This window comes from Melospiza melodia, unplaced genomic scaffold (genome assembly GCF_035770615.1).
Source record: "Melospiza melodia melodia isolate bMelMel2 unplaced genomic scaffold, bMelMel2.pri scaffold_51, whole genome shotgun sequence".
Taxonomy (NCBI): domain Eukaryota; kingdom Metazoa; phylum Chordata; class Aves; order Passeriformes; family Passerellidae; genus Melospiza; species Melospiza melodia.
This window is the reverse complement of record NW_026948797.1, coordinates 3,995,108-4,018,858: the sequence shown is the minus strand read 5'-3', so window position 1 is coordinate 4,018,858 and position 23,751 is coordinate 3,995,108. Positions and strand designations below refer to the sequence as shown.

Below are 23,751 nucleotides of genomic sequence, written 5' to 3'. Positions count from 1 at the left end.
TGAGCAACGTGGACCCTCCAATGGGGGATGGATTTGGAGCAGCGCACGAAGCCCTTCCTGCAGTTGGGGCACTAAGGAGGGCTTCCCTTACCAGTGACTCTGCTGGTGTTTACTGAAGTTAGAGCTGTCTGAGAAGCTTTTCCCACACTGGGGACACTCACAGGGCCTCTCCCCGGTGTGGAAGCGCCAGTGCCTGACGAGGGTGGAGTTGTGCTTGAATCCCTTCCTGGAGTTGGGGCAGTGGAAGAGTCTCTCCTCCCTGTGAGTCCGCTGGTGAGGGAGGAGATGGGAGCTGGTCTGAAACCTCCTTTGACACTTGGGACACTTGTAGGGCCTCTCCCCAGTGTGAATGCCTGATGAGTTCTGAGCTGCAGCTGAAGCCCTTCCCACACTCCCCAGACTCGCAGGGCCATTCCCCAGTGGGGATCAGCTGGTGGCAGATCAGGATGCTGCTCTGCCTGAAGCTCTTCCCACACTCCAAGCACTTGCAGGGCTTCTCCCCATCATGAAGCTGCTCCACAGATCACCAGCTCTGAGCTCTGGCTGAAGCTCTGTCCACCTTCCTGGCACAGGGTGGCTTTTTCCTCCTCAGAGCACCCCAGGCTGGGTTTGCAGCCCCTCCTCCTGCAGGATCTCCAGGGATTTTCCTCCCTGTTCAATTCCTGTGCTGTGGAGTTGCTCAAAACGGCCTCTTCCATGAAGTTCTGCTGCCATGGGGATTTGTCCTCCCTGGTCTCCGTCCTCAGCTCCTTGTCTGGAGGAGGAAGGACAAAGAGATGGGATTTGCCTCCATGCCAGAGGGAAGGAGATCCCCCCTCTGCATCCCTGGCAGGATGGCATCGGCAGCAGGATTGTCCTGCAGCCAGGGTTCAAGCTGGGCTGGGAGATGGAGCAGAAGAGAGGGGAAAAGGGGCACTGACTTCCTCCTCACCTGCCTATGTGTTCCCAGACATCTTCCTAACAGCCTCCTTCTCCATCCAGCCAAGGTTTGGGAAAGAGAAATCCTGGTTTGGGGAAAAATACAATGTATGAGCACATTGGGTTAGGGAGTTCCTACTGCCCAAGTCCTGGAAGTCACCAGGAATCTGCCACCCATATAAACCTCCAAAACACCAAGATTCAGGCCCCCAAAATACACAAATGACCAAGATGCAGCAAAAACACCCAGCCCTGAGTTTCCTCTCTCTGGTCCCTCAACTTTGGGCTCCTGGAGGCCCCCCCTGTCTGGGTTGCTCCAGGTCAAGTTTGTATTGATGTTCTCCCCTGTAGAAATCTGGATACTCATTTCTGCAGGCACCTTTTCACAACCACGAGCTCCCCCCGGGTCACCTCAGGGTTCACCACTTGTCATAACCAGCAGTCCCCAAAGGGGTAATAATTAGCATTGACTCCATGATTCTCAGAAGGCTGATCAATCACTTTATTATACTCTACTTATTAAGAAACCCGTCGCCCTTACAGACAGTCACCATACAGGTGGACTCACTTGGTCCTTGAATCCAAACACCATCACCAGTGGACAATTAAGAAATTACCCTTTGGTAAACAATTCTCCATAACACATTCCACATGTTCACAACAGCAGGTGCAGCAAGTTAAGATAAGAATTGTTTCTCATTCTTTTCTATGATCTTCTCACAGCCTTCCCCAGGACAATGCCTGGGAAAGTTGTGCCTTGCTCTCTGTGGCCAGAGAGCTGCTGCCACATGTCTGCAGACTGCTTCCAGTCGGCCCTTCCCAGGTGCCCAGGACCCTCTGGGATGGCTCTGGCCTTTCCAAGGGCTTTGAGAGAAGTCTCACAGTGACACTGCCCAGCCTTCTCAACATCCCTGACACCAAAGGCCTTTTCCACATCCCTCAGTGCCAGCTCAGTGCCCAGGACACAGCAGAGCCCTGTCCAGGTCCTCAGAGTGGTTCAGAAGGGAGGCAGCTGTGATTGCTCCCCACAGAGCCACCACTCCAATGTCTCTCTGTGCAGTCGATGGTGGTCCTGAGCATTTTCCCTGGAGCCTCTCTGCCCTGGATGTTTCTCTCCATGCAGTCCTCAGCACAGCCAGGCAAAGAATTCAGGTGGTTTCCCAGAGGACAAACCTCTTGAGTGAAGTGGCTTCAAGGCGCTGTTTGTGCCACTGGAATTGTGCCACCCCTGGGTGCTGCTGATGGTGTTTGTGCTTACTGGGGTTCATCTCCCCCCCACACACACATGATGCACTCTTGAAGTCTCCTCAGTACAGAGCAAACACAGACTGCTGGCATGGTCACTTGGTGTCCCTCCATGTAGGGACAAACAACCTCCTGCAGGTGAGGGCAGAGGCCAGTGCTGGCAGTGGTGGTTGCAGGGGCTGGTGTGGGACAATTGCCCTGGGGCACCTTCCCAGGCTGTCCCCAGAACAAAGACATAGCCCAGGCCCTGCTCTGCTGCTCCCTGAGGGCCATCCCGGGAGCTCTGGCTGTGCCAGGACTCTGCTGTGAGCCCCCCCTGCACACTCCCCCCCTGCCCCAGGCACTGGGCTTTGCTGTGCCAGGGCATTCCTGGGGCGCATTCCTGGGGCACATTGCTGACAGCAGGAAATGGAGAGAGGGCAAACCTCCCTGCCCTGCCCTCAGGAGATGCCCTTTGCTGATGGAGCTGCTGTGCTTGAGCCCAGCTGTGTCCCAGCAGTGCCCATGGCCTGTCCCTGCCTGTGGTCACAGCATGGACATGCAGTAGGACAGTCACCAAGCTGCCAGAGCACTCCGGCCTGGCACCCATGGAAGGGCTGGGAAAGAGAGTGTGGACTTGGGCAGAGCAGCTCTGAAAGGACCCAGTGCTGCTGCTCCCTGGCAGTGCTGCTGTGCTGGGACCTTTCCCTTTGCCCCCTATAACTTCATGCAGGTCCCAGAGTTGGGATCCCAGAAAAAAAAGGCACTGCAAGGTCATTTATTTTGTTCAAACAAAGCAATAGTACAGATCCTGGATTACAGAGCTTCTGGATCAAATTCAAGAGGCAGACATGGAATTAAGTGAGGGGTTGTCCTGGTTTAGGGCAAATTTGTTAAAGAATCTGCAAAGGAGGGCCCCTCCAGAAAGCGAACCCACACCGCCCCTCCCCCCAACCGGTTCGGGAAAAAATTCCTCGAAGAGAAGTGGAAAGAGCCTGTTTATTTGACTGGCACAGCACCCCCCAGCACACAAAATGAACAATACCAGACGACACCGCTCTGAGAAAGATGACAAAATCAGAAAGTTTCTTTCGGGGGTGGTTGCTCTGTTCTCAGTCCCTCCGGCGCTGGGGCAGCTGCTGCAGCCAAACGGTGCAAACCCTCGGTGTTCTCAGGTCCCAGTCCGGAGCAGGTTCAAGATGGTCACAGAAACAGGAGAGGAGAAACAGTCCAGGAAGGAATTTGGACTGTTTAACTAGAACTAGCTAATAAGCAGAGGCCAAAGCAGAGCAGAAGCGAGAGCAGAAAAAGAGAGCAAGCAAAGCAGCAAGCCAAAAGCAAGAAGCAAAAAACGAAAGCAGCCCTATGTACTGCCCGTCTCTGTGTCCCTGATAAGAGAAACCCAAACAAAACTTTCACTCCTCAGAGACAGTCTTAAAGGCACAGAACAGACGAATGGGGATACAAGCATCAAGCATCATAACGTCACCCCAGGACAGGGGTGAATAGAAACATTTAATTGAGCACATTATGGCAAGAACAACCCATAGGCATCACCAAAGACCTGAGAAGGCAGAGACTGGGCCACTCATGAGTTCGATTCTGAAAACTAAGCAGCAGAAAACAAACGCTTTTTTGCTTCTGAAAAGTACCCAGTCATCTTTGTTCTCAGGGCATCCTTGACTCCTGGTTCCTCAGGCTGTAGATGAGATGGTTCAGGGCTGGAGGCACCACCGAGTACAGAACTGACAGTGCCAGATCCAGGAATGGGGAGGAGATGGAGGGGTCTTCAGGTAGGCAAATACTGCAGTGCTGATAAAAAGGAGACCACGGCCAGGTGAGTGTCCAGGTTTAGAGCAAATATGGGGAAAAATCCCCCAAAGGAGCTCTGGTGGAAAAAGCAGATCCAATCGGCCCCTCCCCCCAACTGGTCCGGGAGGGAAAAAATACCTCCTTGGAGAAAGGTGAAAAAATCCTGTTTATTAAACAATAAAACCAAAACAATATAAAACAATGAGACCCCTTGCCACTCTGTAAGAGATGACAAACTGATAAAACCCCGGATTGAAGCTCAGCTCATTCAGTCTCTGATCAGTCCCTCCGGTGCTGGAATTGTCGCAGGCCAGGCCCGGTCCGGTGGGCCACAGCTGCAGCTGCTGGTGCTCTCCTGGGTGTTCAGTCCAGAGCAGTTTCAAGAGGTCCAAAGAAAAAGGAAAAAAACAGTCCAGGGAACTTCTTTGCCTAAGCTAGCTAAAAACTAACTAAAAAAGCAGAAGAGCTCTCTGTCCCGCTGTCTGTTCATCCACAGACAACACAGTCCAGGAGCAGGAATGTGGAGGAGTGAGTGCAGTGTCTGAAAACAAACTGCGCACTTCTTCTCTCCCCCCCTTCACTCTCTGGAACACTCTTAAAGGTACAAAACTTATTATTCAACATAAACAGAATGAGATGATTGGGGATAAAAGCATCATATAGTCAACCCAGGACAAGGAGGCAGGTGAAAAAGGCTTTGTGCTGTCCCTGCTCAGAGGGGATCCTCAGCACGGCCCTGAAGATCTCCACATAGGAGAAAACAATGTACACAAAACAACCAAATAACAGAAAAGCACAAACTATGAGAAGCCCAAGTTCCCTGAGGTAGGAATTGGAGCAGGAGAGCTTGAGGATCTGTGGGATTTCACAGAAGAACTGGCCCAGCGCATTGCCATGGCACAGGGGCAGGGAAAATGTATTGGCTGTGTGCAGCAGAGCTGTCGGTTTCTCGTCTGTTTGGGTGACCTGGAAAGGTCCAAGGTGGCCTTGGACAGCCCGCGTTTCAAAGGACGAGAAGAGACTTCAGATCTTTTCTTGGTCTCGGTGTTTATTAATTGTTTATCTAAAAGATTTTCTTTTGGCCCGACAGAGGTCTGCTCAGCAGCCAGCCATGAGCACACTGAGAGCCCCCGGGGCGGTCACCTATCTTTATACTCGAAGTTACATATACAATATTTATCATTTTTCCCCAATACCTTTTACCCTTATTAACCAGTGCACTTTTAGTAAAGACCAATCCCAAAGTGTCAACATCACCACAGAAGATGGAGGCCAAGAAGAAGAAGAAGAAGAACAGGACACGCCCCAATTCCTCCATCTTACTTCTTTAGACCCCCCTGTACAGAAATCCTAAACCCTGTGTCTTACACTCTAATTAACTTATCCCTTCACCATTCACCCAGTGAAATCCTCCCATCCTCATACAGGTGTCGTCTCCTGTGTAGGATCAAAGTCCAGCCACCAGACACTTCTGGCAACGTTCCAGGACTCCCGAGCCCCCCAAGGGTGATCTCGGTCACTCTGCACATCAGTCCTGAGGTGCTGAGATCCCACATCTCCCCCTTCTGTTTGCACCAAGAAAACCTCTTTTGCTATCCGATTCATAGCACATTTTAAACATGCAAATATGCATGGGACCACAAGTATGAGGACTAGGAGAACTATTAAAACATAAAATCCTACCCTTAAAATTCCTCTCCAAATGGGAGAGATGTCAAAGAACTCTACCAGCTGATCGATCCATGATCCTGTGATCTCGCCAAGCTTATTTATGCTGTCCTTTATATTTTTAATACTTTCATGAATTGACCTTGAATGATCTGAGAGATTCATGCAACACATCCTTTCAAACTCTTCACACCCATGTCCATGAGCGAGCAATAGATAATCGATCGCCGCTCTGTTTTGAAGAGTCGCCTGTCTTACACCACTGATGTCTTTTAACATGTCATCCAATGCGACAGACACAGACCGCGCATGTTTGCTCAACCAACAACCCATGCGGTCGACTTGAGTCAAGGCTACCCCTGATGCTGTTTGAGGCGAGAAGATTGCTGTAGCAATACTCGCTTTCTTGTCCCAAGAAAATATTTCATCATTGCAATCTGCCGCATATTGTTCTTTTGATCTTTTTTCTCTGCGTTTTCTCTCCCTTAACATGTTCAAATCAGGCGATAGCATTGAAATTTCCCCAATGCTGCATGGACCTCCCGTGGCATTAGCAGGAATGCCATGCCAAATTCTGTCCCCACAAATTAAGAACAAACCCCTTGGCAATTGCACTGGGACTTGGACCGATCTGTATATTTACACCATGCTGACGCATTCTTATAAAATTCATGAATGGGAGTCAAATCGATAGTTTTCACCTTTGTGACCTTCGGAGCTTCAAACTGCATGCAGAGTTCCATTGTCATGGACCCAAAAATCTCCAATTCCTGAGGTTCTGTAGAAGCCACAGGAAGTAGATGTGTCCAAGCACACCACTCTTTCACAGGATCTTTAATGACCTGCGAAATGTTAACTGCAGAGTGCCCTGGAACTGGCCATTTGTACACTGGCAATCCAACCATGCATGCTGAAAATGGTTTCCCTGGCCTCGAATGTGTCAGGCAAATGCTATCTAAATTCGCTGCCTGAGCTAAAGTCTCCCATACATTTTGCCTTGGTTGACTAACAGGTAAATTTCCTCCATTGCTTACTGCAATGAATGAAAGAATGATGCACGTAAGCATCATGAAACTCATTACTTCGCTTTTATGTGAAAATCCCCAAAGTCCTTAGTTTCTTTTTATTTCTCTTCTGAATCGCTGTTTCCAGTCTGAGTCTAGACTCTTGTCTGAGTACTCGTCTCTTTGTTTCTTGGATCAGCGTTCTCGTGTTCTCGCGTTCGGAATGGCTTCACGTGCCGCGCCGACACCCACTTCAGACCTCGATCTGTGGAGATACAAGCGAAACCCTTGCCCCAAGTGATTAGTTTGAAAGGACCCTCTATTTGTCCTGTCTCTGGGTTTCTGATCAAAACCAAAGGATTTTCCCTTAGCTTTGCCTGTGTGCTGTTTAGAAAATGTCTCACAATTGGTGGATTAGGTTCTGAGGATGAGCTATTTAGGAAATTCAACACATACAGTGCCTTATTTAGTTTCATGTGAGGTGTTGCCTCTGGTTCACCTCTTCTTTGTCTGTCCAGAAGGGATTTCAGGGTGTGATGTGTTCTTTCAATGATTGCCTGACCTGTGGGTGAATGTGGAATACCAAACGTGTGTCTGACACCCCACCTTTTCAGGAATCTGTCAAGCACCCTGCCTGTGTACGTTGGACCATTATCTGTTTTTATCTCCTGAGGCACACCTAACGCTGCGAATGCTTGCAGAAAATGTCTGCAAGCATGGTCTGCTGTTTCCCCTGCATGTGCTGAAGCAAAGACTGCACCTGAGAATGTATCTACAGAAACATGAACATTTTTGAGCCTCCCAAAAGATGGATATTTCGTGACATCAGCCTGCCACAACTGAAGACTTTGCAGCCCCCGCGGATTGATGGCTCCGGTAGAAGAAGGTGGCTGCACAAGCTGACAGTCTGGACAAGCACTAATGATTTCCCTCGCCTGACTCTTTGTGAGACGAAAGGACTCCATTAGCCCTTGCACATTCTGATGAAAGAACACATGACTTTATCTTGCCTGCTCAAAAATGTCCGGCAGTGTTTGCGAAATGGGCATTGTCAACCTGTCCGCCAGAGCATTCCCTTCCGCTAAAAATCCCAGAAGTGCCGTGTGCGCTCTAATGTGTGTGATAAAATACTTTCTTTCCCTGCTCTCTAGCAGTATTTTCAAGCTTGTCAGATATAAAACCTCATTACTGACTTCTTTCAAGAGCGAACCTTCCAATCTCTTGACCACACCCGCAACATATGCAGAGTCTGTCACCAGATTGAGAGGTTGTTCGAACAACTGAAATGCTCGGACAACGGCTGCCAACTCCACAATTTGTGGAGAGCCCAGAACCATCCTCACGTCAGATTCCCAATCCCCTGTCGTTGAGTCTCTCCACGTGATCACTGACTTGTGTGTCTTCCCTGAGCCATCCGTGAACACTGTGATCCCGTCCAAAGGTTCTTCACTTATTCTTGGTTTTGCTCTATAGCATATCTGCGATTGCATTATTCTATGTCGTGGAAAGTGGACTGTGCAAGTTCCTGGGAACACTAACAACGCGATTAACAGGTCTTTCGATTGTTGCATTGCCCAATCGAAATAGTCTCGCTTCAAAGGTAATCTGATGACTGAGTATTCTCTTCCTGCCATTGTCAGCAACCTTGTTCTCGCCTTTATGATGATTTGTGCTGCCACCTTTAAATCTGTGAGAATCTTTTTTGCGGGCCTGTGTGGTAGGAAAATCCACTCTATGATTATCAAAGAGTCCTTTTGCGATTCGTCCCATTGGAAGATCAAACCATGGAACTGTGTTTTCTTCCCCAGCACTGCCAACTGAAAAGGCAACGTTGGAACAAATCGATGTGCCTGCCTTTTCTGTATCGCGTCTGCGACTTTCTCCAACTCCTTTTTCGCTTCTGGCGTGAGCGTCCTGGGAGACCGAATGTCTGTGTCTCCTCTCAAAAGATCGAGCAACGCTGGGATGTCGCTGTTTGTGATTCCCAAAACTGGCCTCACCCAGTTGATTTCTCCCAAAAGCTGTTGCAAATCATGCAAATTGCTGATCTTGGTGCTGATCTCCATTTTTTGAGGTTTTATTGTTCTCTCTGAAATTTTCCACCCTAGATATTTCCAAGGTGCAACCTCTTGAATCTTCGAAATGCTGTTTTCCAGACCTGCCTTTTGCACCTCTGCAATCACACAGTCACGAGCTTCTTGCAGCTCCTGTCATGTTGATGCTGCAATGAGCAAATCATCCATGTAATGAATGATCTTCACCTTCGGAAATTTCTTCCGCGCTGGGGCCAAAGCTCATGCCACGTACCATTGACAGATCGTCGGAGAATTTTTTAGGCCTTGTGGAAGAACGACCCAATGGTACCGCTGCAGAGGTGTTTCCCTGTTGATACTCGGAACTGAAAAGGCAAATCTCGGAGCATCATCTGGATGGAGTGGAATACTGAAAAAACAGTCCTTGAGGTCAATGACCACAAGCTGCCAATCTCTGGGAATCATTGAGACAGACGGAAGTCCCAACTGAAGTGGTCCCATGTCTTCTATGACTTCGTTGATCTTCCTGAGATCGTGTAACAACCTCCATTTGCCCGATAGTTTTTTCTTGATGACAAACACTGGAGAATTCCAAGGGCTATCTGTTGGCTTGATGTGTCCCTTCCGCAATTGTTCTTGGACCAGGTCTTTTAAAGCACTCAATTTTCTCCGCTCAAGGGGCCACTGATCTACCCAAACTGGATCATCTGTCTTCCATGTCAGCTTCAGTGTGGCGAGTGCTGCAGTGACCCCTATTTAAAATCCACTTCGATCTTCATGCCCCATTGTGCCAAAAGGTCCCGACCCCAGACTGTGATCGGCTTTTGGACGACAAAAGGACGAATGATGGCCGTCTTGTCTCCTGGTCCCGTGACAACGACAGTATTCTCACTTTGCAGACACAGAGATGCTCCCCCTATGCCTGAGAGAGAACCCAAGGGCGCGATCAAGCTCCAACTGCGTGGCCAAAAGATGTACAATATTACCGTTACATCCGCCCCTGTGTCGAGCATACATCTGATCGCTATTGTCCTGTCCCCACATGTCAATTGGCATGTGAGCGTGGGTCGGTCTCGACCTATGTGCTTCACCCATGTTGTATGTACTTCAACATGTTCTTTCATAGGGAAACCTTCTTTGTCGAAGATTGACATGACCTCTCCAACTGCGTGTGGCGGCAATGTGAAAGCTCTCGCGACCACAGTATTTTCTGGTACAGTCAATGGTGGACGAAGCGCTCTTGCCAAAACTGTTAATTCTGTATTTTTGTCCGCTGAGACAACTGTTGGATAAACAATGAGTCCAAGAATACTGCATTTATCTTGTCCAATTATCAAGAAATCTTGTTTCTTTTATGAGTCCCCGCGGGTACCCGTTGGTATCTCCGCATGACTTTCATCTAGAAAGCATAGTAGTTTTGAAGCTGCCAATGCACACTGTGCCCCTGGTGGGAGGAGGTCTGGGTCACTGTGGAATCGACTGAGGTTTTGCTGAGGGCATCTGCTTGTCGCTCACTGATGATTGCCCTGTCTGCTCTTGTGACACTGCCAGTACTTTTGTCTGAGCGCGCTGGCGAGTTACGAGCCCGCTGCGCTTCCCGTTTCCCGGATGCAGTAACGGATTTCCGTCCACGTCTGTCTGGGAATAACATTCTTTCACAGAGTGTCTTCCTTTCCCGCACCACACACAAATTGGCCTTTCCGCCTTCTGTGCTGGCGCTGGCGTATGTGTCCGTGGACAATTCCTTTTCATGTGCCCAAACTCCCCACATTTGTAGCACTGTCCTCTTGGGGGATTGTTCTTTTTCTGCATCGTCGCAAGAACTTTGTTGATGTTCTCGTCCTGCTGTTGGAGTATCTTTTCGAGCATCTTCTCCAATGTCTTGTTCTCTGTTTGCCTTTCTGAATGTCCCTTTAACTGTTCTTCCCATTCCTCTCTTAATTCACTCTTCACGATCGATGTGACATGCTGAGGTGTCCCCACCTTGCTGCATGCCTCCACCATCTCTGCCAAGGATGGCTGTCCTGGCATGGTGCTAATCACCCGTTGACAATCCGGGCTGGCATTGCCAAAAGCCAAGCTCTCCAAGAGAGGCCTATTCGCTTCTTCGATCGTCACCTGTCGATCCACGGCTTGCGTGAGTCGATCGATGAACGACATGAATGGCTCTGTGGGACCTTGCCTGATGCAAGAGAACGGGACTTCTGGAGCTCCTGTTGGTGTGATTTGCATGATTGCCCTTCGCGCTGCTTCCTTGATGTCGCATAACACTCTTCGTGGAAGCCGCGCTGCTTGTTCCCCTGGGTTGTCATCTGGAGGATCTCCTGCTAACTGCCCTTCTGTGAGGTTCGCGTTTGGCCCACCTTGATATCTATTCCGCAATTCAGAAAGATATTTTCTCCACCTTTTTTCCCAGACTAGACTTTGCATGTCAGTGAGAATCATTGCCACAATACTTCGAATATCATATGGTGTGAGGTCATATGTAGTGAATGTCCCTCTTAGTAGCTGTTTGAAGTATTGTGAATTCAGCCCAAAAGTTTGAGCCGCCTTCCCTAAGTCTGTGAGTGTCTCATGACCCATCCTTTCCCACTTTGGATTCTGTCCCTGGGCATCATATGTCACTGGCATTGTCAGATCTCCTGATCCTGGAAATAAATGCTTTTCCTTTGCCGATGCTTTTCTAATTCGCTTCCAATCCATCGTCTTCACTGGCTCTTGAAATTCCTCTTCTTGAGGTTCCATTGGGATTTGCATGAATAATGGTGTTGTGGACGTCATTGGTGATTCATCGTGCCTCATTTCTCGTCTTGAGGTTTTTGGCCTCGCTCCTAAATCCAAAAAGGAAACTCGAGGATCCTGTTGATATTTCTTTTTCGCTGCATCAACTGAATGCAAGAAGCTTTTTACTGCTTCGGCCGCTGACAGCATCCATGTCGGAACACCTTCCGATGCTGTGATCCTTATGACATCTTCTCCTTGTAGCTGTTCTTCATCTGAGCTTTCATCATCTTCATGAAATCCCGAAGTCGATGGATAATCCCTTTGTTGTGTTAACATTGTCTTCTTTAAAGTGCTTTTCTTTTTGTATAATGTTGGAAAAAATTGCTGCATTGTTGCAGTCTTGCCACGAGATGGCGCTGTGGCTCCGTCGAACCGATCCGGCATGTCGTGCACTTCTGTCCTCCTGCCACTAGGTGGCGCTGTCACCAGCCTCCCTGGCTCGGATGACGGCATGAGCTCGACTGCCCCGGTTCCTCTTCCGGTCGACTGCCGTGTCGGCAATCTCATTTGAGACCGTGTTTGCTTGGCTTTTAATTCAGCTGAAAATGGAGCTTGAACACCAGAACGTCTCCCTTGAAGGGATGACTCTTGGACCCTGAGGGTTTCAACTAGAGGTACCAAGTCTGAAGAGGGTGTGGAGCCCCGGGACATAGGATCCCGAGCACGGCCCCTCCTCGCCCGAGATGTCACAGGGGACCTGGCCTGCCCCCACCCATGCTCTGCTCTCTGCGCATGCGTGCTCTCCGAGCCACTCCCTGTCTCTCCCGAGCTGACGTCACTCTCTCCCCCTTGTTCCACCTCCAAAGTCTCCTCCCCTTGGTCTGTCCCTGAATCTGTCTCCTCCTCCTCTGACGCTGTGTCCATTCCTCCCACCGGTGTGTACAGCCTGCCCCCCACTGGCACCTGGGCCCACTCCGCGATTCGAGCCGACCTCCGCACCGGGTCTGACGTCACAACCGCGCACCTCCTGCGTCTCACTACAGTGGGCCTTTGGGGCTGCGCAGTTTCCCCCAATTCGCCGCTCATCACGCGCGTCTCTGCTACCCTGCCGGCCGGGGCGGCCGCCACCCCCAGCGCTGCGCTGAAAAAAGCCGCACCGGAACTCGTGTATCCCGTTATCAATTCACTCGCGCCTCCCGCCTGCACCGCCGCAGCCTGGCTGCCCTGCTCCGCCACTGCGCCGCCGTGTCCGCCACGAGTAAGCGCCCCCCCCCGATCCCTTCTCTCCCCCCTGCTTCCCCCCTTCCGATCCTGACTCCCCTATACTCTCCGGGGTTTCAGGACGCTTTAGGAGTTTCCTGGGGTTTCTGGCTTTAATATTATTTCCTGCTCTCTTTTCTCGAGAGCCCTTTCCCCCTGGCTTCTAATTTTTTCCCGGAGCTTTGCTCCCCCCCTCCTTCTGAGGGTGCCGCAACTTTTTGTTGCTCTTCCAGTCTTTTCGACTGCACCGAAATGCCTTCTAGCATGATTCTAGCTGGCGAGAGCAGCTTTAACGCTGTCTCATCTTTTTTCGTTGCTAAGAGATATAAATGTCTATTAATTTCCTGCCAAAACCCCACTTCGAATAGCAGGCATGTTTCGGCAAGTGGGTAGTTAAGCCTTGCCCACAACAATAATTGTTTTAATTCTTTCTTTGGGATCCCTTCTGTGTATGCTTGAGCCACGCCTTGTAAGGCGGACAGAATTTCCCGTTGTTCCTGGGAGAGTGTGCCCCCCATGTTCTTGTTTTTTGACCTTCTCACCGAATCTGTCGTCAGAGCTGTCCGAAGGCTCCCGGTCTCTGTCCAGCAGGTCACGGGAGAAGGATCCAGAGGCGCCTTCCGGTTCCAGTCCAGGCTGCTCTGCTACGAACTTTCTTCGGCAGAAGCTGAGAGATGTAGTTCTCAGTGACTGCTGTTTTTTGCACTCTTCTGGCCGTTTTTTTTTTTCCTTTTTTCTTCAGGCTTCTCTCCTCAGGAGTTATCAGTGCTCTCCTGGGAATTCGTCCTAGATCGGAGCTGCCCTCTCGGCTCTTCAGCTCTTCAGCTCTTCAGCTCTTCAGCTCTTCAGGGCTGATCCCCCCCCAAAAGGGTTGGTGGGGAGTAGCACACCCAGCAAACGCCACTTGTCGGTTTCTCGGCTGTTTGGGTGACCTGGAAAGGCCCGAGGTGGCCTTGGACAGCCCGCGCTTCAAAGGACGAGAAGAGACTTCAGATCTTTTCTCGGTCTCGGTGTTTATTAATTGTTTATCTAAAAGATTTTCTTTTGGCCCGACAGAGGTCTGCTCAGCAGCCAGCCATGAGCACACTGAGAGCCCCCGGGGCGGTCACCTATCTTTATACTCGAAGTTACGTATACAATATTTATCATTTTTCCCCAATACCTTTTACCCTTATTAACCAGTGCACTTTTAGTAATAACCAATCCCAAAGTGCCAACATCACCACAGAAGATGGAGGCCTCCATCTTACTTCTTTAGACCCCCCTGTACAGAAATCCTAAACCCTGTGTCTTACACTCTAATTAACTTATCCCTTCACCATTCACCCAGTGAAATCCTCCCATCCTCATACAGGTGTCGTCTCCCGTGTAGGATCAAAGTCCAGCCACCAGACACTTCTGGCAACGTTCCAGGACTCCCGAGCCCCCCAAGGGTGATCTCAGTCACTCTGCACATCAGTCCTGAGGTGCTGAGATCCCACACAGAGCATTGAGAAAGCCCCTGGCCCAGGCAGCTACTGCCATGTGGGCACAAGCTCTGCTGCCCAGGAGGGTCCCGTGGTGCAAGCTTTGCAGATGGACACGTAGCTGTCGGAGCACATGAGGGTCAGGAATGAGAGCTCTGCTGTGATAAAGAACAAAAAGAAAAAGACCTGTGTAGCACATCCTGTGTAGAAGATGATCCTGGTGTCCCAGAGGGAATTGCGCATGGCTTTGGGGACAGTGGTGCAGATGGAGCCCAGGTCACTGAGAGCCAGGTTGAGCAGGAGGAAGAACATGGGCGTGTGCAAGTGGTGGCCACAGGCTACAGCACTGATGATGAGGCCATTGCCCAGGAGGGCAGCCAGGGAGATGCCCAGCAAGAGGCAGAAGTGCAGGAGCTGCAGCTGCCCCATGGCTGCTAATGCCAGCAGGAGGAAGTGCCTGATGGAGCTGCTGTTGGACATTTGCTGTGGCTGCACGTGGGGACCTGTTCATGGAGAAAAGGACAGTGAAGGGTTAGAGGAGATCCCTGTAACCAAAATCAAAGCCATTTCCCATGCACCCTCCTTTGTAACACACACGGACATGCTCTTGTGTTTCAGAGTTCTGATGTTTTCTTTTTAAGCTCCTTCCATGTACTTCCTGGTATTCTTGGATATCAGAAACCCTCAGCATTTCTGCTGCCCTCTGGTAGAACAGAGTGATTTCCCTGAGGCAAGACAATGAGTGGAGACTGGGGGCAGATGATCTGTCACTTCATTCTGTTTGCCGCTCCTCTGGGCTTTCACTTTTCTCAGGTGGAGGATGTTCACACTCCCACATTTCTCTTAAAATCCTCCAGGTACTACTGAGAGCAGATGGATCCACCACAGCCCAGCTCCACCTTTGTAGCCAAGGACTCACGTTGCTCGTTCCACTAACCCAGCAGCATTTTCAGTGTCACAACACCTCTGCCTTTTCCCCATGGATCTTATCACTCAGAGATGCTCTAGGACAGGTTTGCATGCTGGGGTGAAGCTCCCAGCCTGGACTGAAATCTCAGGGAGACTTCCAAGTGTCCTTGTGATGGCACTGGATTGAGGGAGATGCAGCTCCTTCCCTGGCTGCCCTGACAGCATTGCCCAGAGCTGGGCACTGGGGACAGCATCACCCTGAGCCTGCTGTGCCCCCTGCCAAAGCTCCCAGAGCCGGGCAGCTGCTCCCAGCCCTGTGCTCTGCAGAGGGAATTGGGCCCAGGGCTGCAGAGCTGCCCCACGGCTCTGCTGCAGCTCTGCCTGCACAGGAGGGGCTGCAGACCTTGGGGCCCCGGCCCTGAGGGCAGAGGCTTGGCTGGGGCACAGGAGGGAGGGGGCTTGTTCAGAGGGAGGGGCTGCACTGGAGGGGATCCTGTGGACATCTCTAAACTCTCCTTGCCACAGCATTTCTGTATTTTGTTTTCTCTTCTTCCCTGATCTTCTCTCTGCTCCCTGCAGATTTTCCTCCTTCAGGTGTTTCCCTGTGCCTGATCTCCCTGTGCCAGCACTCACAGACCCCAAATCTCTGTGCACTCTCCTTGGCCTGACAGAGCCCTGCCTGTTTGCAGGGAACTACCTGGGGGCAGGTTCTGTTTGCAGCTTGGGGAAAGGACAGCTCAGACTGAGCCTGATGGCTCCAGCCAAGGTGCTGCTGCTGCTGTCCATAGGCAGAGTGGCTGAAGGCACATTAGGGATCTCCTGTGAACCTGCTGGTCACTAAAATGAAAAGTTTGGTCGTCTCAGGCACCACTTGTCAAAATTCATAACTAATAATTCATAATCATCCTTTATATTTTTCTCCCCTCCCTGCCACTCTCCAGTAGTAAGAATCTGAAGACAAAGTCTTAGGAAATTGCCTCATTTTGATCAAAATCCTTGTCTTGGAAATATGCTGTGATTGATCAGAAACCCTCAGCATGTCAGAGCTTCATGAGCATTTCAGCTCCCCTGCAGCAGAAATACTCAGAGTTGTACTCACAGGGTCTATAGGCATTGGGATGTTGCAGCTTTAGGAGATCCCTGCAGGAGCTGCAGCTGCATTGTCCTGCAGCCAGGGGTTCCTGTGCCAAGGGCTGGCAGTGATCATGCCCCAGGCACTTCTCAGCCCCTTCCCAGCCCTGACTGATTGAAGCTCTCTGTGCCTCTGTGCTGTGCCCGGGGTGGCTGCAGGCAGTGCCCCAGCCCTGATGGGACAGGAGCTGCTCCTGGCCAGAGCTGTCTCTCTGCAGGGCTGCCCTTGCCAGGAGCTGCCTCTGTGCCAGGAGCCTGTCCCAGCTCAGCAGCACAGACACAGCACAAGGACTTTATGACCCTCTGGGGCTTTGTGCTCAGGCCCTGAACATCAGTCCCTGAGAGGGAGTGAAGAAACCTCTCCAGAACTCCAAGGCAGAATCCAACTCCAAAGTTTCTTGGACTTTTAATGGGTGCCACTGAGGGACATGACTGGGGAAGTGTCCCCAGGCCCCAGGCAGAGCAGAGAACTGGAGGCAGTGATGACAGGTGGGGACAAAGAGAAGCCAAGCCTTGCTGCCCTGGGGCACAGCAGGGTCTGTGCCACCAAGGGCTGGGAGGAGACATCTTGTCCTGAGGCACTGGGGCCTCCTGGCATAGCCCCAGCCAGGCTGGGCACTGTCAGCCCCTTGTCCTGCCCTCAGCATCCCCCCCTAGCCCACATCCCAGTGGCCTCAAGGATCTGCTGGAAGGAATCCCTGGGGAGCCTTGCTCAGCAATGGCCCTGGGGGCTCCTTAATGCTCCCAGGGACTGCAGGTTTTTCAAAGGACTTGGAGTTTTGCTTTTTCCTTGGAGTCTCTGAGAGCTTTGTGCAACCATGGCCTCCAATTACCTGCTGTAATTAGTCCTTGGAGAAGCTTTGTCAGTAACAACACTCGGTGGGGCTCACTAATGCTTCAAGGTACTTCAGTTATTTTAAGGTACTTGGTGTTTCCCTTTGGATACAGACTCTGGGAGAGGTTTGTGCAATCATTGCCCCAATTATCTGCATTAATTAGTCCCTGGAGAGCTTTGTACTGACACTCAGTGGGACTCATTAATGCTTTGAGACACTCAAGGTGTTGAAGGTACTTTGGATTTTCCTTTCCACACTGGGTGTCTCAGAGGTTTTTGTGCCATCCTGGCCCTCAATTCTCTCCTCCAAGGAGTCCATGAGGAGCCTGTATTGTTTTAATGTAGCTGACCTGTGCCCTGATAGCAAGGTGTGTTTAACAAATCTGGCATTGCCAGAAGGCTTTTGTTACTCTGAGACTGTGCTCTACACATGGAGCAGCAGAAGAATTAAGGCCAAAATCCTCCCTCAGGAACTGGAGGGTATCATCCGTGGGTAATGAGCTTTTAGAAAGAAGAATTGACTATTCTTCTCTTCCACCAGGTGACCCTGTGCTCCAACACAGTGACGGAGTTCTACCGGAGATTGCTGGTGGACCTGGAGGGTATTGGCAAGGGAGTGGCAGCCCTGATCATCACAGCCAGGTACCAGCCCTTGCCTGGCCTCCCCCAGGCACTGCCTTGCCCAGGCTGTGCTGGCTGCAGCTGCCAAGGAGAAGTGCTGCTGAATGCCCTCATGTTGTGCCAGCTGGACACGAGAACAGCAGTGCTTGGGCAGCAGCCTGTGGTGAAAAGCACCTCTGCTCACAGCCCAGCACGGTCCTGGGCCCTCTTCTAAAGGCACCAGGAATGATATCATTGATTGGCCTTGTTTTTGGTGCTTGAGGTGGAACAAATTTCCCAAGGGCCTCCTCTCCTTCTTGCTGCAAGAGGTGGAGCTGTGCTGGTTGTGAGCACCGTGCACTGGTTTGAGCTACACCAAGCAGCTGCTGAGAGTCGGGGTCTGGCTCTGTCCATGAGGGCACATGGCAGGGGGGAAGTGGCTCCCAGCAAGAGTGGGGAGGGCAAGGTCTGACAAGGGGAAAGCAGCCCTTGATGTGGCAGGTCAGCTCCAGTTTTTCTCCTTCCCTCTGCTTCCCATTTTGAGCTTTCATGTTGTCAGAGTTGAGAGCAAAAGTCGTTGTTGCTGCAGCAGAATTCCATGCTGCTGTGCTGCTGTGGGTGTCAGTGTGATGCCCAAAGGGATGCAGCTCCCTGGTGCTGTTCCCTGTGCCAGGCAGAGCCATGCAGGCAGTGCCTGGGCTGCCACTGTGTACAGCAGGTGGAGCTGGGGCCAGGCAGTGCCTGGAGCTGTGCAGTGAAGGAGCCAGGGAGCTGCAGGGCCTGGCAGGGGCTGATCAGCCCCTCTGTGGGGCAGCTGCTGTCTCGTGCCCTCCAGGGCTGGGGCAAAGAGCTGAGTTCTCAGGCAGAACCACCATGGCAACAGCACCATGGCAGAGAAGGGAGTCATTTTTACTGAGACACTGGAGCTGTGTGTTCCTTGAGCCTTAGGGAGCACTGATTCTTGTTGGGAAGGCTCCCCCAGAGCTCGCAGGTCTCTGGGACTGTTCCAGGAGTCCTTGCAAGCCTTCTTGGGTAAAGGAGGAGCTGAGGCAGCTGTGGGGCAAAGTGCTCTGCCTGGGGCACTTGGCAGCCTCTGGGTGCTGCCTCTCAGGGTTTGCCCCTCCTTGACAAGACATGTTAGAGTGGGAAGAGGTAGAAGGCAATTTATCCCTGTAGGGCTCTTCAATGTGCATTTGACAGTGACCAATGTGTTCTACTCCATTTCACAATCTTTGGGGGTAAACGTTCTCCATTCTCTCAGTATCTCTGATTGTCCTGGGCTCATCTCTTTGCCCAGATGTCTCGTTCCTGAGCTCCAAGTGTCCTCCCCAGTCCTGCTGTATGATGAGTGCCACCTGAAGGTGCCATATGAGAGGAAGATCCTCATTAGGAATCCCGGCCACCTTCCTGGCTGCTACGGGCTTATTCCCCAGGTTTGGCATCACATCCACCTCCTCCTGTCAAATATTACTGAGGAGATTACTAGGGGAAAAAAGGATTTGGATAAGACCTTGCTGGTTTCAATTCAGTCTTAAAGATCTGCTGAGAACAGGATCCTACCCAACTGTAAACTTTAGGTGGCAGTTTAAGCTCCTGAGGAAACAGTTGATGTTCCAGTCCTCAGGGTGTTTTCTTGTGGGAGATCTTAGAGGGTTGTGAAAAGCTGCTGCACCCACAGACACCAGTGCCTGGGCTGGCAGCCTCCTTGCAGGATCCCCTAGGAGTGCTAAGCCTACAATTCTTGCATCTTGTTTGTGCCTTTTGCCTTTGTCCTGGGGAGTTTTAAATGTTTAAGTTGCTGTTGCAGTGGATGTTAAGGAGCCTAAAGTTTCTCCAGAGGTCCCTCTGAAGCTGCATTTCATTGTGTCCCTTCCAGAAACGCAAGGAGGACTCTGCTGTGCTCTACTCCAGCCCCAAGCCCTGTGGGATTGTGCAGCCCCAGAGCACAGCAGAGATCCCAGTTGTGGTGGCAGTGCAGGCCCTGGGCACGCATCGCACCGACGTTCTCATCGGCGTGTTCGGGGATGAGAGAAACCCCCTGGCGAGGGCAAGGGGAGCTGTGAGCCTGTGTGCAGCTGCTCCTGGCAGGGTGCACGGGGACAGGGATTCTGCCGGGGAAAACAGGCACAGGCTGCTGGGGAGAAGGACAGGAGGGATGGGTGGCACAAACAGCTCCTGCCTTAGAGGTGGGAATCTCAGTGTCTGACACAGAATGGAGTTGGGCTAAGCTGGAATCCAGGGGGATTTCAGGTCATTATTCTTCCAAATGCTGTTAACTTTGGAAACATCTGTTTGAAAATGTCATCTCTCTGAGCACAAAAGAGGATGTCAGAAGACTTCTGGGAACCTTGAGCTTCCTGTAAAAGAAAGGAAAGCTGGCATTTGAAGACTGGTTGCAAGGATTGAAACTTTGATTAAAACATATGGAAATGGCGATGCCAAATTCCCTGGATGGCAGCAAACATCTGAACCCAGGCATTGTGGCACTGCCTGTAAATCAGTGAACAGGAAGGACAGGCAATGCAGGCTGTGCCAGGGAGCCTGAAGTTTGACCAAACAGTTGCTTTTAACTATCAGGCTGCTTCCCTTAAAGAGGAGGTTTCTCCCCACCAGAAGAACCAGTTGTATAACTGTCAGGCTGGTCTTACCTAGAGATTTCTTGCAAAGGTAAAAGCTTTGGGACAATAATTTTTAGTTTGAAAGGTTCTCTTACCTTAATCCTTTTTTAATTTGGAGGTGAACATATAATTTTCTTTTTCCCCAAAAGCCCAGCATTTCAGCTGGAGAGTGGTAGCTGTCCCACTTATTTAAAGAAATAACTTGAGCAGGGTTGAGCTGTTGAAGGTTTTTTATATTTCTCTGTTGTAGTTTGTTTTGGGGTTTTTAAATCTTTCTTGCTTGCTTCCTGGAACAGAGAGCACAATTACGGAGCTCGGGACAGCTGGCAGAAATCTCCCCAAGCCCAAGGCTGGCAGAGCTTGGCAGGGTCCCAGCACCATAGCCAATGGAAGGATGGATGGATGGATGGATGGATGGATGGATGGATGGATGGATGGATGGATGGATGGATGGATGGATGGATGGATGGATGGATGGATGGGGAATGCGACCTGGAGGTCCCCTTCCACCCATGCCCTCTCTTGGGATGTTCCCAACCTCTGTGGGTTGAGGAGATTCACGGAAATGGCCTCAGGGTCAAGGAATGAAGTGCAGGGCCAGCCAGGACTAGGGAGCCCAAGTTTCTGGTGGGACTCTCAGCCATGTTTTCTGTTTTGTCTGCAGAAGGGAGCTGAAGCAGCAGGCTCAAAAGCTTGAGGAGGAGCCAAAACCTTAGAGGAGGAAGAGAGGCGGAAGGAGAAAGAAAGGCTGAAGAAGGAACAGAAGGGTGTCTCTGTTGGGAAGCAACCTCCAAAACTAGTGAAGGGGAAAACCAAGACCCAGGAGAATAAGGAAACCAAAATCCCCAAAAAGGAAACCAAATCCCCAGAGAGGAAGGAAACCAAAATCCCGGGGAAGAAGGAAACCAAAGCATCAGAGAGGAAGGAAACTAAAATCCCAGAGAAGAAAAAAACCAAAATCCCAGAGAAGAAGGAGACCAAAATCCCAGAGAAGAAAGAAACCAAGGCCCCAGAGAAGAAGGACACCAAATCATCAGAGAAGAATGAAACCAAAATCCCAGTGAAGAAGGAAACCAAAATCCCAGTGAAGAAAGAAACCAAAGCATGCGAGAGGAAACGAAGCCAAAATCCCAGAGAAGAGGGAAACCAAAGCCCCAAAGAAGGGGGAACCGAAAGCCCTAAAGAAGGGGGAACCCAAAGACTCAAAGAAGGGGGGAACTGAAATCCCACAGGACCCAGCTGAGATGGAGAAGAACTCTTTTTTTTTTATTCACAGAACTCATTTTACACAGTGTGACAGACCTCATGTGAAACTTTAGTTTGTTCATAGATTTCTTATCAGTTATTCTATTATTGATTAATAAAATAGATTTTACTTGAGCATCAAATCTCTGTATTACATTGTTTACCTCTTCACTGATTCTCATGGGACAAATCCTTTGTGGTTGCAGGTGCATTTGTTTTTCACCCTCAGAACAGATTGTTCACAAAGTCTCATTCTCAAAAGAGCTTCACATGGGAACTTGTAACTGCTTAGCTGCACTCAGAAGAGATGACAGGCCAGCTATTAATATGGCAGAACAAGGCCTGATTTCAAAAGGCCTTTCTTTTATCATTATTCTACCTGTCTATTACATCTCCCCCTTTTTGTTCATTTAAAAAAGGCTCCTATGTTCTTATGCTGAAACAGCTCACTCTTGTGAGGGTATTATCTCATCAAGGTTATCACTGGTTATCTGTTAGATATGGGATAAGATAGTTAAAAGAGCAATAACAATCAACAAAACTTAGCAAATTCTATCAAGTCATTGACACAGGGTTTTGCAGCATGAGAAAACAAAATAATAATGTCCAATGTCTCTTAGGGAAATGGAAAGAAATGACCATTGTTTCCAATGAGTTGAAAAGTATGAGAAAGTCTATGAGCTGGAAATGTTGATCTTTGGCATTACTGGATGTCCTCCTGGGAGCTGGAACAGGAAATAACTGCAGAAGGTTCATAGGAGCACTGTACCATGAGGATGCCATGAGGTTTTTGTTGGCAAATTGCCTCTTTCAGTTTCCAGCCACAGCCATGTCTTGGCAGTCCTTCTGCTCCTGCTCTGGCCACAAAGGCTGCAAGGTGATGAGGGTATTTCTCCTTTCACTGGGCCTCATTTTTTCAGAGCTGATCAGTATCTGATGGAATGAACAGGTGACTGCTTTGAACTACTGATGATAAAACACAGGCACATCTTCTCCTGAAGTTAATGAATCAATCAGGCTTCACTGTGGTGCAGCCAATTGGGATTTAGATGTGATGATCTAAAATGATTAGTTGTCCAAATTTCTCATGTACATATTGCATTACTTTAACGTTCTTAAGGCATTCATTCCTCTTCTTTTTTGTTTTTTTCAGAATGTCATGGTTTGACCCGGAAACAGGATTTCTGGGATGCTGTAGATAGGGCCAATTACCTTGATAGGGCCGTTACCTTGAAATTTAGTAAACATGCTGGCAGCAGGCAGCCCGGCTGAGGGGATTGAGGGGGGGGGGGGGGGGTTGCAGCCAGGAGTCCAGGCGCTTGGAGGAGTTTTTAACCCTTCTTGGACAATGAAAACTTCACAGAACATTAACCCTTCCTAGACGAGTGATGAAGGTCTGGACAAGAGAGAGAGAGTGAGAGATGTTGGAAGAATGGAGGAGATGGAGTGGCATTTTATGCTGGACTCTTTTGTGTAGCCATGGACAGAGCCATGTTTCTGTGTGATACAGAGACTGAGTCCAGGGGGAGAAATGTCCCAGAGCCAAAGAAGATTCAGTGTGGGTACCCCTCGGCCCCAGGGGTATATAAAATATTGGGGGACAGATGTCCCAAAGGTGAGATACTGTGCTTTCCTGGAACTGGACAAAGCATCCTTAAAAAGACAACCCTGGAAGCAGCCCTGATTCCTGTTCGGTGGTGAGAGCACCAGAACAAGGACGGAAAAGGTCACCACGACACATGGAAGGACTCCCTCTCCTCTTGAGGAACTGAAAGTTGAGCATTCTAAAGGGTGGTGCTGGACCCAGAACTGGTGATTTTGGAAGATGTATTGTATTGGGAATTTAGGGGGGAGGAGGAGGAGAGTGTTTTTGTGAGGTTTTCATTTTCCTTGTATTTTCTTTATCTTTTGTGTGTAGTTTAGTAATTGTTTTTGTAGTTTAGTTAATAAACTTTTCTCTTTTTTCAAGCGAGAGCCTGCTTTGTTTATTCCTGGTCAAAATCTCACAGCAGACACCAGAGAAAGTGTATTTTCATGGGAGCATTTGGCCTTGTGCCAGTGTCAAACCTTCACACAGAATGAGATGCATGCCTTTTGTTATGAGTATGATGAAACATCATAGCAAAATAATATATGCAGCGGACAAGAAACTTACAGCAATTAGGAATAATTTGGATACAACAATCAGGAATATTTCAAATAACAGACGAAGCTAACAACATAGGTGGAATTAGGTAAATAGCAATCTCTGAAATAATGTACCATCATCCCAGAGTCTGCAAACAGCTGACAAACCTCGATTCA

The 23,751-nt window shown here is 49.9% G+C and overlaps 1 long non-coding RNA gene across 1 annotated transcript; it reads left to right on the top strand.

Annotated features, from left to right (window-relative positions):
- Positions 1-12,578: 12,578 nt before the first annotated feature.
- On the top strand, positions 12,579-21,495 carry LOC134413778 (uncharacterized). Its single transcript, XR_010026584.1, has 4 exons — positions 12,579-12,641; positions 17,526-17,626; positions 18,882-19,017; positions 20,867-21,495. It is a non-coding gene; the product is annotated as an uncharacterized LOC134413778 (long non-coding RNA).
- The last annotated feature ends 2,256 nt before the right edge of the window (positions 21,496-23,751 follow it).